General features: G+C 33.9%; 1 long non-coding RNA gene across 1 annotated transcript; it reads right to left on the reverse strand.

Moving 5' to 3' along the window:
- Positions 1-1,280: 1,280 nt before the first annotated feature.
- LOC130657696 (uncharacterized) lies at positions 1,281-14,747 on the reverse strand. Its single transcript, XR_008985199.1, has 5 exons — positions 11,980-14,747; positions 9,031-10,251; positions 6,083-7,302; positions 3,135-4,354; positions 1,281-1,412 (listed from the first exon to the last, which is right to left on the reverse strand). It is a non-coding gene; the product is annotated as an uncharacterized LOC130657696 (long non-coding RNA).
- Between the last annotated feature and the right edge of the window lie 2,237 nt (positions 14,748-16,984).

Raw genomic sequence — 16,984 nt, forward strand, 5'->3', positions numbered from 1 at the left:
ATTACTTTTTAACTTTTTAATTTTTATTTTTTATTCTTTTTTTTTTTCAATTTTTTCCAATGTTTGATTGAGATGAGGTAGTCTAAGGTTTATAGCACCCCGGAGATCCGTTAAATTTAAAGTTTTAAAATTGCCCGCTTAAATAGGCTGTATCACGTGACGTGACATCCTAACTAGGATGCAGTACGGCTTCACCTTTTTAACATTATGCGATTACGTAATCCCGGCCGGGAGTCTCGGTACCATTTGGGGGTGCCGCTAAGATTCAGTTCACTTGAGAAGTATAAACATCTCGCTACATGCTACACTGTTGTTTAGCGTCTAGGCTATTGTGTGCTAAAAGCTGGGCATATAGAGAAGATGAAAAGTACATAGGTCTAACGTGTGTTGAATATTCTATCTCCTTCATATTCAGGAAGTAGTACGTGGACGACTTACCGAAATAAAGGGAAAATAGCTGGTTCTAAAAGACATGCATTGAAACCCAAGCTAGATACTTGCATATGGCGAAATGGGTGAGCGCCACAAAAATTAGACTATGGCGAAATGGCGGAATGACGTCCCGTCTCCCTGTTCATTTTAACATAAAAGGATTAGTCTACGAAAAGAAATGACTTTAAAGTCATTTGCCTCGCCTAAGATAAATAAAACACTGTTTTTACAAATCGAAAGGGCATAGAAGAAGAAGAAGAAGGAGAAGCCACACTAGAAATTAAAAAAAAGGTTGCGAAGCATTTCGCAAGTTGCAAGCAAAATTAAACTATCCAATACTTTGTCCCTAGCGCTTCTTATTTAATTGGGGCTAACATCTTCCGAAATACATCAAAATTGAATATCATATAGAAGAACCCTGGGGACGAGGTAGGAAAATGAACGCTCTGCGGAACAATTCGTTGCTCAAAAACAGTTTTTTTGCGAATAGACTGCGCGAGTATTTGATGTGCGTGGGATATTCTTTTCAAAATGTGCGAGAAAATTAGATTACGCGAAACTAACAAAAACGAATAACGCGTGTTAAAATTTTGTACCGCCTTTTCCCACAGAATGGTAAAAGTAAAGAGCGCAATACAAAATTACACTTTTAGCAGTATTCCGAAAGATATGTGATACATCGAGTTGTACTACCCGCAGAAGTTGGTCCTAACGTTAACGATTTCGTAAATGACCTCACAACAAAACAGTATTTTTTTCACGTAAAAATACCGGCAGTAGAAGCCACAGAATCTGCTGGAACGAATTTCGAAAACTCACGGGAAACAATTAAAACAAAAACAAACAAATCAAAACAGTTTTTTAACTTTATCAAGATTTATTAAATAGCTTCAAATTTGGGCAGAAAAACAATAACGGATTCGCCTTCTTTTCACCACACGCATTAGAAGATTACATCACTCACTCCCATTGTACACAATCTAAAAGAAAAAGAAAACATTTTCATATAGTGAAGCTTCCAGTGCCTTTAAGGGATGGCCAAGTCAATGGAATTGAAAGCACTGTTTTTCATCTTATAAATAATTAAGGCTAATTCGGAAAAGTATAAAAGAAAAAAACTAAACAATTTGGCAACTTTACTAATTTTATACGCAAAGTTCCAACCATACCAACAGTTTCCAAATCTGACAAAATAATTTTAGAAGTGTTTATTTTTTCAGAATTTGATTGATGCAAGGCCAAGGGAAATTAAATAAGTTTATTGTCCTAGACCCATTTAAAAACATATGCTTCTCATCATTCGGTTTTTTTTCAACCAACATTAATAACCCAGAGGAAATTATAATGTCTCTTGTGTGTGTTTTAGAAGCTGAGAACACAAATACACAAATATTACAAGTGCTGAACTTTGGCAATCATATTTTGCAATCGACCCTTTTAAAAACTATGCTGAACCATGTCAATTATTAAATTCAGCACTAATAGAAAAGCACCTTGGATAGGATTCTTTGTTGGGCGAATAAAATGACTGACAAATGGTTTATCGTGAATGAAATAGTAATTTTTACACAAATAATTTAAAAAATAATGAACTTTGTTATGTGGGTTGTTCTCAAACACACGTGGGCGGTGGACAAAAAACTGTGATGTAATTTCTCTTGGTCTATTATTCCTGAGAATATTCTAAAATAAGAGGGTGTCAATAAGCTGCAAACAGTCACATATATAAGGGCGAGTTCGGGCAACTTTTCCAATTAAATTAGTGATTGTCTTCCAAAACCGCCCGCACTTTCCCGAACTTGCCTGGAGCATTTTCAAAATTCAATTCCTTGTAACATACCTTGTGGACGATAGTTGGAAAAAGATGCTTAAGAGAAAGAAGTTAATAAAAATTAAAAGTTATTTATCAAGTAAATTTTATCAAAAACCATCAAAAACAGTTCTTTTAAGAACTTTACTACCACATAGTTTACTTTATGGTCTATGCAGGTTTTTTTGGGTGAATACTTCAATTTTTTTGCAAAACGCTAAACTTGCCCAAAAACGCCTGCACGTTATACGGCGTATGCAGCTTATCAGCACCCTTGTTCTAAAATTACAAGCAGTTTCGAAGATGCCCACGCCGTTTAGAGGACGTGGTGCGGCTTGGGCATCCTTGAAGTTCTGTTTAATGACAGTTTTAATGTTTTAATGTCGTTTTAAACCTTGTTCTCAGGGAGAGTGTACGGAAAACTAATTCCTATTGACAATTACATTGCTGTTGGTTTGATAGCAAAAGTGGATATTTTTTTAATTACTGAAACAGGTTACTTATATAATAAATAAAAAATGATAAAAAACGGTTGGTCAGCTCACTCTAGCGCCCAGAGCTATTTGTTTTGTCTGCGCCCTAGCTACAGGTTTTCCTATATCTGGCTATCAGTTAGGTAGTAATACAGCTTCTCCATATGTATTCTACAAATTACTTTCAATTCTTTTATACAAAACTGAGCTCTAGCTAGCTACCTTTCGTGTAATTAAGCCTTACCTTGATTTGGATAAAACCAATTAAAATTGATAATATACCAATATTAGGACCAACAATGAGTATGTTTATTATTTTTTTAAAAATAATAAACATACTCATTGTTGGTCCTAATATTGGTATTTTATCGTGAAGCCACAATGTTTTTATCTTAAAATAGATAATATTGTATTCTTACATCCTCTTAGAAACAATAAAATAAAACACAGCTCGGCGCGTTTTAATTGTACAAATTACTTCAATTTTTCTTTAGGAATGGGTACCTTACACAGGAGCTTTCCAATCCAACTAAAATCTCCAGAAAAAGCACAGCAACAAAAAAGCTTAAAATACACAAGTAAAGTCGATTAGAAACAGGACTAGCAATAAATTTTTTCAAAAGAAGAAAACCGTTTTAATACTATTATGTTTCATTAAAATACAACTATAATAGTATTAGAAGCAAAATTGCAAAGTAATTAATTAATTATTTATACCATAATTAGCTATAATACAAAGAAATAAGGCATATTTTGGGTCTGTAAAATATACGTGTCTAAAATGCCGACTACCGTTTCTTGTTCACGGCATATTCCTCTTTGTGTGTTCAAGTTCGGCGGACGTATAATCCGGACCAAAAGACGGGGGGGGTCAAAATCCGGGGGTGGGGGGGTACGAGCCGTACTTATTGCATTTTTTACTAAACTTATACTTTAACCCCTCGGTCCAAACTTATTTGTTTTATTAGAAAAAAAAATACCCTAGCTTTATGTGCAAAAATATCAGTCCTATTTCTTTACGCTGATTTTATATGATTTTTTTTCTATCGAAATTTTGAGAATCTCAATAATTCTCTTGGTATACCTCGCGTGTAGCAAACGTGCTCCACAATTTCGCTTCGCTCGCAAAGCTCAATTGCTTCGCAAAAAACTTTCCAACTAGCTAATTAACTAGCCAGCACTAGATAGCCAGCTGCTGTTTTGGACCTAAGCATCAAGTCAATCAAAGGGGTAGATTTCCAGCAAATGCTCTGAAACAAAACGTTCATTAGCTATATAGCTAGCTACCACGTTTAGTCCAGACAGGACATTACAAACGTTTGTTGACTCATCATATCTTATTAAACTCATCCTTTTCATGCATCCTTTTCATGTTAACGATTTCGTAAATGACCTCACAACAAAACAGTATTTTTTTCACGTAAAAATACCGGCAGTAGAAGCCACAGAATCTGCTGGAACGAATTTCGAAAACTCACGGGAAACAATTAAAACAAAAACAAACAAATCAAAACAGTTTTTTAACTTTATCAAGATTTATTAAATAGCTTCAAATTTGGGCAGAAAAACAATAACGGATTCGCCTTCTTTTCACCACACGCATTAGAAGATTACATCACTCACTCCCATTGTACACAATCTAAAAGAAAAAGAAAACATTTTCATATAGTGAAGCTTCCAGTGCCTTTAAGGGATGGCCAAGTCAATGGAATTGAAAGCACTGTTTTTCATCTTATAAATAATTAAGGCTAATTCGGAAAAGTATAAAAGAAAAAAACTAAACAATTTGGCAACTTTACTAATTTTATACGCAAAGTTCCAACCATACCAACAGTTTCCAAATCTGACAAAATAATTTTAGAAGTGTTTATTTTTTCAGAATTTGATTGATGCAAGGCCAAGGGAAATTAAATAAGTTTATTGTCCTAGACCCATTTAAAAACATATGCTTCTCATCATTCGGTTTTTTTTCAACCAACATTAATGTAATCACCCAGAGGAAATTATAATGTCTCTTGTGTGTGTTTTAGAAGCTGAGTACACAAATACACAAATATTACAAGTGCTGAACTTTGGCAATCATATTTTGCAATCGACCCTTTTAAAAACTATGCTGAACCATGTCAATTATTAAATTCAGCACTAATAGAAAAGCACCTTGGATAGGATTCTTTGTTGGGCGAATAAAATGACTGACAAATGGTTTATCGTGAATGAAATAGTAATTTTTACACAAATAATTTAAAAAATAATGAACTTTGTTATGTGGGTTGTTCTCAAACACACGTGGGCGGTGGACAAAAAACTGTGATGTAATTTCTCTTGGTCTATTATTCCTGAGAATATTCTAAAATAAGAGGGTGTCAATAAGCTGCAAACAGTCACATATATAAGGGCGAGTTCGGGCAACTTTTCCAATTAAATTAGTGATTGTCTTCCAAAACCGCCCGCACTTTCCCGAACTTGCCTGGAGCATTTTCAAAATTCAATTCCTTGTAACATACCTTGTGGACGATAGTTGGAAAAAGATGCTTTAAGAGAAAGAAGTTAATAAAAATTAAAAGTTATTTATCAAGTAAATTTTATCAAAAACCATCAAAAACAGTTCTTTTAAGAACTTTACTACCACATAGTTTACTTTATGGTCTATGCAGGTTTTTTCGGGTGAATACTTCAATTTTTTTGCAAAACGCTAAACTTGCCCAAAAACGCCTGCACGTTATACGGCGTATGCAGCTTATCAGCACCCTTGTTCTAAAATTACAAGCAGTTTCGAAGATGCCCACGCCGTTTAGAGGACGTGGTGCGGCTTGGGCATCCTTGAAGTTCTGTTTAATGACAGTTTTAATGTTTTAATGTCGTTTTAAACCTTGTTCTCAGGGAGGGTGTACGGAAAACTAATTCCTATTGACAATTACATTGCTGTTGGTTTGATAGCAAAAGTGGATATTTTTTTAATTACTGAAACAGGTTACTTATATAATAAATAAAAAATGATAAAAAACGGTTGGTCAGCTCACTCTAGCGCCCAGAGCTATTTGTTTTGTCTGCGCCCTAGCTACAGGTTTTCCTATATCTGGCTATCAGTTAGGTAGTAATACAGCTTCTCCATATGTATTCTACAAATTACTTTCAATTCTTTTATACAAAACTGAGCTCTAGCTAGCTACCTTTCGTGTAATTAAGCCTTATCTTGATTTGGATAAAACCAATTAAAATTGATAATATACCAATATTAGGACCAACAATGAGTATGTTTATTATTTTTTAAAAAATAATAAACATACTCATTGTTGGTCCTAATATTGGTATTTTATCGTGAAGCCACAATGTTTTTATCTTAAAATAGATAATATTGTATTCTTACATCCTCTTAGAAACAATAAAATAAAACACAGCTCGGCGCGTTTTAATTGTACAAATTACTTCAATTTTTCTTTAGGAATGGGTACCTTACACAGGAGCTTTCCAATCCAACTAAAATCTCCAGAAAAAGCACAGCAACAAAAAAGCTTAAAATACACAAGTAAAGTCGATTAGAAACAGGACTAGCAATAAATTTTTTCAAAAGAAGAAAACCGTTTTAATACTATTATGTTTCATTAAAATACAACTATAATAGTATTAGAAGCAAAATTGCAAAGTAATTAATTAATTATTTATACCATAATTAGCTATAATACAAAGAAATAAGGCATATTTTAGGTCTGTAAAATATACGTGTCTAAAATGCCGACTACCGTTTCTTGTTCACGGCATATTCCTCTTTGTGTGTTCAAGTTCGGCGGACGTATAATCCGGACCAAAAGACGGGGGGGGTCAAAATCCGGGGGTGGGGGGGTACGAGCCGTACTTATTGCATTTTTTACTAAACTTATACTTTAACCCCTCGGTCCAAACTTATTTGTTTTATTAGAAAAAAAAATACCCTAGCTTTATGTGCAAAAATATCAGTCCTATTTCTTTACGCTGATTTTATATGATTTTTTTTCTATCGAAATTTTGAGAATCTCAATAATTCTCTTGGTATACCTCGCGTGTAGCAAACGTGCTCCACAATTTCGCTTCGCTCGCAAAGCTCAATTGCTTCGCAAAAAACTTTCTAACTAGCTAATTAACTAGCCAGCACTAGATAGCCAGCTGCTGTTTTGGACCTAAGCATCAAGTCAATCAAAGGGGTAGATTTCCAGCAAATGCTCTGAAACAAAACGTTCATTAGCTATATAGCTAGCTACCACGTTTAGTCCAGACAGGACATTACAAACGTTTGTTGACTCATCATATCTTATTAAACTCATCCTTTTCATGCATCCTTTTCATGTTAACGATTTCGTAAATGACCTCACAACAAAACAGTATTTTTTTCACGTAAAAATACCGGCAGTAGAAGCCACAGAATCTGCTGGAACGAATTTCGAAAACTCACGGGAAACAATTAAAACAAAAACAAACAAATCAAAACAGTTTTTTAACTTTATCAAGATTTATTAAATAGCTTCAAATTTGGGCAGAAAAACAATAACGGATTCGCCTTCTTTTCACCACACGCATTAGAAGATTACATCACTCACTCCCATTGTACACAATCTAAAAGAAAAAGAAAACATTTTCATATAGTGAAGCTTCCAGTGCCTTTAAGGGATGGCCAAGTCAATGGAATTGAAAGCACTGTTTTTCATCTTATAAATAATTAAGGCTAATTCGGAAAAGTATAAAAGAAAAAAACTAAACAATTTGGCAACTTTACTAATTTTATACGCAAAGTTCCAACCATACCAACAGTTTCCAAATCTGACAAAATAATTTTAGAAGTGTTTATTTTTTCAGAATTTGATTGATGCAAGGCCAAGGGAAATTAAATAAGTTTATTGTCCTAGACCCATTTAAAAACATATGCTTCTCATCATTCGGTTTTTTTTCAACCAACATTAATGTAATCACCCAGAGGAAATTATAATGTCTCTTGTGTGTGTTTTAGAAGCTGAGTACACAAATACACAAATATTACAAGTGCTGAACTTTGGCAATCATATTTTGCAATCGACCCTTTTAAAAACTATGCTGAACCATGTCAATTATTAAATTCAGCACTAATAGAAAAGCACCTTGGATAGGATTCTTTGTTGGGCGAATAAAATGACTGACAAATGGTTTATCGTGAATGAAATAGTAATTTTTACACAAATAATTTAAAAAATAATGAACTTTGTTATGTGGGTTGTTCTCAAACACACGTGGGCGGTGGACAAAAAACTGTGATGTAATTTCTCTTGGTCTATTATTCCTGAGAATATTCTAAAATAAGAGGGTGTCAATAAGCTGCAAACAGTCACATATATAAGGGCGAGTTCGGGCAACTTTTCCAATTAAATTAGTGATTGTCTTCCAAAACCGCCCGCACTTTCCCGAACTTGCCTGGAGCATTTTCAAAATTCAATTCCTTGTAACATACCTTGTGGACGATAGTTGGAAAAAGATGCTTTAAGAGAAAGAAGTTAATAAAAATTAAAAGTTATTTATCAAGTAAATTTTATCAAAAACCATCAAAAACAGTTCTTTTAAGAACTTTACTACCACATAGTTTACTTTATGGTCTATGCAGGTTTTTTCGGGTGAATACTTCAATTTTTTTGCAAAACGCTAAACTTGCCCAAAAACGCCTGCACGTTATACGGCGTATGCAGCTTATCAGCACCCTTGTTCTAAAATTACAAGCAGTTTCGAAGATGCCCACGCCGTTTAGAGGACGTGGTGCGGCTTGGGCATCCTTGAAGTTCTGTTTAATGACAGTTTTAATGTTTTAATGTCGTTTTAAACCTTGTTCTCAGGGAGGGTGTACGGAAAACTAATTCCTATTGACAATTACATTGCTGTTGGTTTGATAGCAAAAGTGGATATTTTTTTAATTACTGAAACAGGTTACATATATAATAAATAAAAAATGATAAAAAACGGTTGGTCAGCTCACTCTAGCGCCCAGAGCTATTTGTTTTGTCTGCGCCCTAGCTACAGGTTTTCCTATATCTGGCTATCAGTTAGGTAGTAATACAGCTTCTCCATATGTATTCTACAAATTACTTTCAATTCTTTTATACAAAACTGAGCTCTAGCTAGCTACCTTTCGTGTAATTAAGCCTTATCTTGATTTGGATAAAACCAATTAAAATTGATAATATACCAATATTAGGACCAACAATGAGTATGTTTATTATTTTTTAAAAAATAATAAACATACTCATTGTTGGTCCTAATATTGGTATTTTATCGTGAAGCCACAATGTTTTTATCTTAAAATAGATAATATTGTATTCTTACATCCTCTTAGAAACAATAAAATAAAACACAGCTCGGCGCGTTTTAATTGTACAAATTACTTCAATTTTTCTTTAGGAATGGGTACCTTACACAGGAGCTTTCCAATCCAACTAAAATCTCCAGAAAAAGCACAGCAACAAAAAAGCTTAAAATACACAAGTAAAGTCGATTAGAAACAGGACTAGCAATAAATTTTTTCAAAAGAAGAAAACCGTTTTAATACTATTATGTTTCATTAAAATACAACTATAATAGTATTAGAAGCAAAATTGCAAAGTAATTAATTAATTATTTATACCATAATTAGCTATAATACAAAGAAATAAGGCATATTTTGGGTCTGTAAAATATACGTGTCTAAAATGCCGACTACCGTTTCTTGTTCACGGCATATTCCTCTTTGTGTGTTCAAGTTCGGCGGACGTATAATCCGGACCAAAAGACGGGGGGGGGTCAAAATCCGGGGGTGGGGGGGTACGAGCCGTACTTATTGCATTTTTTACTAAACTTATACTTTAACCCCTCGGTCCAAACTTATTTGTTTTATTAGAAAAAAAAATACCCTAGCTTTATGTGCAAAAATATCAGTCCTATTTCTTTACGCTGATTTTATATGATTTTTTTTCTATCGAAATTTTGAGAATCTCAATAATTCTCTTGGTATACCTCGCGTGTAGCAAACGTGCTCCACAATTTCGCTTCGCTCGCAAAGCTCAATTGCTTCGCAAAAAACTTTCTAACTAGCTAATTAACTAGCCAGCACTAGATAGCCAGCTGCTGTTTTGGACCTAAGCATCAAGTCAATCAAAGGGGTAGATTTCCAGCAAATGCTCTGAAACAAAACGTTCATTAGCTATATAGCTAGCTACCACGTTTAGTCCAGACAGGACATTACAAACGTTTGTTGACTCATCATATCTTATTAAACTCATCCTTTTCATGCATCCTTTTCATGTTAACGATTTCGTAAATGACCTCACAACAAAACAGTATTTTTTTCACGTAAAAATACCGGCAGTAGAAGCCACAGAATCTGCTGGAACGAATTTCGAAAACTCACGGGAAACAATTAAAACAAAAACAAACAAATCAAAACAGTTTTTTAACTTTATCAAGATTTATTAAATAGCTTCAAATTTGGGCAGAAAAACAATAACGGATTCGCCTTCTTTTCACCACACGCATTAGAAGATTACATCACTCACTCCCATTGTACACAATCTAAAAGAAAAAGAAAACATTTTCATATAGTGAAGCTTCCAGTGCCTTTAAGGGATGGCCAAGTCAATGGAATTGAAAGCACTGTTTTTCATCTTATAAATAATTAAGGCTAATTCGGAAAAGTATAAAAGAAAAAAACTAAACAATTTGGCAACTTTACTAATTTTATACGCAAAGTTCCAACCATACCAACAGTTTCCAAATCTGACAAAATAATTTTAGAAGTGTTTATTTTTTCAGAATTTGATTGATGCAAGGCCAAGGGAAATTAAATAAGTTTATTGTCCTAGACCCATTTAAAAACATATGCTTCTCATCATTCGGTTTTTTTTCAACCAACATTAATGTAATCACCCAGAGGAAATTATAATGTCTCTTGTGTGTGTTTTAGAAGCTGAGTACACAAATACACAAATATTACAAGTGCTGAACTTTGGCAATCATATTTTGCAATCGACCCTTTTAAAAACTATGCTGAACCATGTCAATTATTAAATTCAGCACTAATAGAAAAGCACCTTGGATAGGATTCTTTGTTGGGCGAATAAAATGACTGACAAATGGTTTATCGTGAATGAAATAGTAATTTTTACACAAATAATTTAAAAAATAATGAACTTTGTTATGTGGGTTGTTCTCAAACACACGTGGGCGGTGGACAAAAAACTGTGATGTAATTTCTCTTGGTCTATTATTCCTGAGAATATTCTAAAATAAGAGGGTGTCAATAAGCTGCAAACAGTCACATATATAAGGGCGAGTTCGGGCAACTTTTCCAATTAAATTAGTGATTGTCTTCCAAAACCGCCCGCACTTTCCCGAACTTGCCTGGAGCATTTTCAAAATTCAATTCCTTGTAACATACCTTGTGGACGATAGTTGGAAAAAGATGCTTTAAGAGAAAGAAGTTAATAAAAATTAAAAGTTATTTATCAAGTAAATTTTATCAAAAACCATCAAAAACAGTTCTTTTAAGAACTTTACTACAACATAGTTTACTTTATGGTCTATGCAGGTTTTTTCGGGTGAATACTTCAATTTTTTTGCAAAACGCTAAACTTGCCCAAAAACGCCTGCACGTTATACGGCGTATGCAGCTTATCAGCACCCTTGTTCTAAAATTACAAGCAGTTTCGAAGATGCCCACGCCGTTTAGAGGACGTGGTGCGGCTTGGGCATCCTTGAAGTTCTGTTTAATGACAGTTTTAATGTTTTAATGTCGTTTTAAACCTTGTTCTCAGGGAGGGTGTACGGAAAACTAATTCCTATTGACAATTACATTGCTGTTGGTTTGATAGCAAAAGTGGATATTTTTTTAATTACTGAAACAGGTTACTTATATAATAAATAAAAAATGATAAAAAACGGTTGGTCAGCTCACTCTAGCGCCCAGAGCTATTTGTTTTGTCTGCGCCCTAGCTACAGGTTTTCCTATATCTGGCTATCAGTTAGGTAGTAATACAGCTTCTCCATATGTATTCTACAAATTACTTTCAATTCTTTTATACAAAACTGAGCTCTAGCTAGCTACCTTTCGTGTAATTAAGCCTTATCTTGATTTGGATAAAACCAATTAAAATTGATAATATACCAATATTAGGACCAACAATGAGTATGTTTATTATTTTTTTAAAAATAATAAACATACTCATTGTTGGTCCTAATATTGGTATTTTATCGTGAAGCCACAATGTTTTTATCTTAAAATAGATAATATTGTATTCTTACATCCTCTTAGAAACAATAAAATAAAACACAGCTCGGCGCGTTTTAATTGTACAAATTACTTCAATTTTTCTTTAGGAATGGGTACCTTACACAGGAGCTTTCCAATCCAACTAAAATCTCCAGAAAAAGCACAGCAACAAAAAAGCTTAAAATACACAAGTAAAGTCGATTAGAAACAGGACTAGCAATAAATTTTTTCAAAAGAAGAAAACCGTTTTAATACTATTATGTTTCATTAAAATACAACTATAATAGTATTAGAAGCAAAATTGCAAAGTAATTAATTAATTATTTATACCATAATTAGCTATAATACAAAGAAATAAGGCATATTTTAGGTCTGTAAAATATACGTGTCTAAAATGCCGACTACCGTTTCTTGTTCACGGCATATTCCTCTTTGTGTGTTCAAGTTCGGCGGACGTATAATCCGGACCAAAAGACGGGGGGGGGTCAAAATCCGGGGGTGGGGGGTACGAGCCGTACTTATTGCATTTTTTACTAAACTTATACTTTAACCCCTCGGTCCAAACTTATTTGTTTTATTAGAAAAAAAAATACCCTAGCTTTATGTGCAAAAATATCAGTCCTATTTCTTTACGCTGATTTTATATGATTTTTTTTCTATCGAAATTTTGAGAATCTCAATAATTCTCTTGGTATACCTCGCGTGTAGCAAACGTGCTCCACAATTTCGCTTCGCTCGCAAAGCTCAATTGCTTCGCAAAAAACTTTCTAACTAGCTAATTAACTAGCCAGCACTAGATAGCCAGCTGCTGTTTTGGACCTAAGCATCAAGTCAATCAAAGGGGTAGATTTCCAGCAAATGCTCTGAAACAAAACGTTCATTAGCTATATAGCTAGCTACCACGTTTAGTCCAGACAGGACATTACAAACGTTTGTTGACTCATCATATCTTATTAAACTCATCCTTTTCATGCATCCTTTTCATGTTAACGATTTCGTAAATGACCCCACAACAAAACAGTATTTTTTTCACGTAAAAATACCGGCAGTAGAAGCCACAGAATCTGCTGGAACGAATTTCGAAAACTCACGGGAAACAATTAAAACAAAAACAAACAAATCAAAACAGTTTTTTAACTTTATCAAGATTTATTAAATAGCTTCAAATTTGGGCAGAAAAACAATAACGGATTCGCCTTCTTTTCACCACACGCATTAGAAGATTACATCACTCACTCCCATTGTACACAATCTAAAAGAAAAAGAAAACATTTTCATATAGTGAAGCTTCCAGTGCCTTTAAGGGATGGCCAAGTCAATGGAATTGAAAGCACTGTTTTTCATCTTATAAATAATTAAGGCTAATTCGGAAAAGTATAAAAGAAAAAAACTAAACAATTTGGCAACTTTACTAATTTTATACGCAAAGTTCCAACCATACCAACAGTTTCCAAATCTGACAAAATAATTTTAGAAGTGTTTATTTTTTCAGAATTTGATTGATGCAAGGCCAAGGGAAATTAAATAAGTTTATTGTCCTAGACCCATTTAAAAACATATGCTTCTCATCATTCGGTTTTTTTTCAACCAACATTAATGTAATCACCCAGAGGAAATTATAATGTCTCTTGTGTGTGTTTTAGAAGCTGAGAACACAAATACACAAATATTACAAGTGCTGAACTTTGGCAATCATATTTTGCAATCGACCCTTTTAAAAACTATGCTGAACCATGTCAATTATTAAATTCAGCACTAATAGAAAAGCACCTTGGATAGGATTCTTTGTTGGGCGAATAAAATGACTGACAAATGGTTTATCGTGAATGAAATAGTAATTTTTACACAAATAATTTAAAAAATAATGAACTTTGTTATGTGGGTTGTTCTCAAACACACGTGGGCGGTGGACAAAAAACTGTGATGTAATTTCTCTTGGTCTATTATTCCTGAGAATATTCTAAAATAAGAGGGTGTCAATAAGCTGCAAACAGTCACATATATAAGGGCGAGTTCGGGCAACTTTTCCAATTAAATTAGTGATTGTCTTCCATAACCGCCCGCACTTTCCCGAACTTGCTTGGAGCATTTTCAAAATTCAATTCCTTGTAACATACCTTGTGGACGATAGTTGGAAAAAGATGCTTTAAGAGAAAGAAGTTAATAAAAATTAAAAGTTATTTATCAAGTAAATTTTATCAAAAACCATCAAAAACAGTTCTTTTAAGAACTTTACTACCACATAGTTTACTTTATGGTCTATGCAGGTTTTTTCGGGTGAATACTTCAATTTTTTTTGCAAAACGCTAAACTTGCCCAAAAACGCCTGCACGTTATACGGCGTATGCAGCTTATCAGCACCCTTGTTCTAAAATTACAAGCAGTTTCGAAGATGCCCACGCCGTTTAGAGGACGTGGTGCGGCTTGGACATCCTTGAAGTTCTGTTTAATTACAGTTTTAATGTTTTAATGTCGTTTTAAACCTTGTTCTCAGGGAGGGTGTACGGAAAACTAATTCCTTTTGACAATTACATTGCTGTTGGTTTGATAGCAAAAGTGGATATTTTTTTAATTACTGAAACAGGTTACTTATATAATAAATAAAAAATGATAAAAAACGGTTGGTCAGCTCACTCTAGCGCCCAGAGCTATTTGTTTTGTCTGCGCCCTAGCTACAGGTTTTCCTATATCTGGCTATCAGTTAGGTAGTAATACAGCTTCTCCATATGTATTCTACAAATTACTTTCAATTCTTTTATACAAAACTGAGCTCTAGCTAGCTACCTTTCGTGTAATTAAGCCTTACCTTGATTTGGATAAAACCAATTAAAATTGATAATATACCAATATTAGGACCAACAATGAGTATGTTTATTATTTTTTTAAAAATAATAAACATACTCATTGTTGGTCCTAATATTGGTATTTTATCGTGAAGCCACAATGTTTTTATCTTAAAATAGATAATATTGTATTCTTACACCCTCTTAGAAACAATAAAATAAAACACAGCTCGGCGCGTTTTAATTGTACAAATTACTTCAATTTTTCTTTAGGAATGGGTACCTTACACAGGAGCTTTCCAATCCAACTAAAATCTCCAGAAAAAGCACAGCAACAAAAAAGCTTAAAATACACAAGTAAAGTCGATTAGAAACAGGACTAGCAATAAATTTTTTCAAAAGAAGAAAACCGTTTTAATACTATTATGTTTCATTAAAATACAACTATAATAGTATTAGAAGCAAAATTGCAAAGTAATTAATTAATTATTTATACCATAATTAGCTATAATACAAAGAAATAAGGCATATTTTGGGTCTGTAAAATATACGTGTCTAAAATGCCGACTACCGTTTCTTGTTCACGGCATATTCCTCTTTGTGTGTTCAAGTTCGGCGGACGTATAATCCGGACCAAAAGACGGGGGGGGTCAAAATCCGGGGGTGGGGGGGTACGAGCCGTACTTATTGCATTTTTTACTAAACTTATACTTTAACCCCTCGGTCCAAACTTATTTGTTTTATTAGAAAAAAAAATACCCTAGCTTTATGTGCAAAAATATCAGTCCTATTTTTTTACGCTGATTTTATATGATTTTTTTTCTATCGAAATTTTGAGAATCTCAATAATTCTCTTGGTATACCTCGCGTGTAGCAAACGTGCTCCACAATTTCGCTTCGCTCGCAAAGCTCAATTGCTTCGCAAAAAACTTTCCAACTAGCTAATTAACTAGCCAGCACTAGATAGCCAGCTGCTGTTTTGGACCTAAGCATCAAGTCAATCAAAGGGGTAGATTTCCAGCAAATGCTCTGAAACAAAACGTTCATTAGCTATATAGCTAGCTACCACGTTTAGTCCAGACAGGACATTACAAACGTTTGTTGACTCATCATATCTTATTAAACTCATCCTTTTCATGCTCCTTTAACTTGTCACAAAAAAACTCCCTTTATTTATCAGTCTTTGCTTAACCTGGTAAAGTGTGCACGTGTTTTTATGTGTGGAGTATATAATTTCACCTGAAGAAATGAATTGTAGCTAGTTATATCTAGCTAGCTATTTCTAGCAATAGCTCAAGCACATCTGAAGAATAAATATTGAGTTTTCCAATAGATTTTCGTCGTCGGACCAGAATTATCAAATAGTACTGGTCTTTTTAATCCATGAGCAAGCCTATTCATGGCCAACCTGACCATCCTAGCTAATTCACCAACTCCTGACTTAGTTAAAAGAACTACGTAGACATAAATCTCTTTTGCCTGCCCCATTCGTAGTTGGTAACCAGGTCTTACACAACAAATTCAGCCATGCGGTTTTTAATCTGGAGGTGAACACTGACGGAGCACGGATGAAGCAAATCTGCAAAGCTGCAACTTACAGGCAGAATACCACATTTAAGCCATGTGCCATTTAAGCCAAGATTTTTTGTTTAGTTTGAAAACAAAGCATATTTTTGCCTATTTGCTTGTGATGACCTGAAAAATAAACAATAAATATAAAAATGACAGTATAGTCATGCATACTATTTTGGACATGTAGAGAAGGAAGTTAAGATTAAGAGAGTCGCTATACCAGTAGACACTCGATCATAGTGTTAGGGGTTCAAGATTTAAAACGTCCCCCACTTTTCTACCACAAAATGAATGCGCATCAAAAATTAACCTTGGAGACCATATCGAACGCGTAACATTCTTTGCACATGCATTTTAATTTCACGCGTTACTTGATTTACACGTGCGAATCATCGCACACCTACTGAAATATTCCGGAAAAAGCCTGGGTAAAAGTATTCTTGCATAACTGCATATTATATATATAACTGAAAATATGTCTTACCATGTTGTGAATTCTGATCCTGCAGAATTCTTTGCTAATCACTTCTGTTTGTCAACGTATAGAGATTAGAAAATAAAAATTAAAAATATATCTACTTCAGTCACAAAAAAATGTGTTTTTAATGAGGGCCTTATTTGACATATATTTTTTGTTTAATATATTACCATAAACGCATGGTACCTTTAATAACTGTCTGGG

Source organism: Hydractinia symbiolongicarpus, chromosome 9 (genome assembly GCF_029227915.1).
Source record: "Hydractinia symbiolongicarpus strain clone_291-10 chromosome 9, HSymV2.1, whole genome shotgun sequence".
NCBI lineage: Eukaryota > Metazoa > Cnidaria > Hydrozoa > Anthoathecata > Hydractiniidae > Hydractinia > Hydractinia symbiolongicarpus.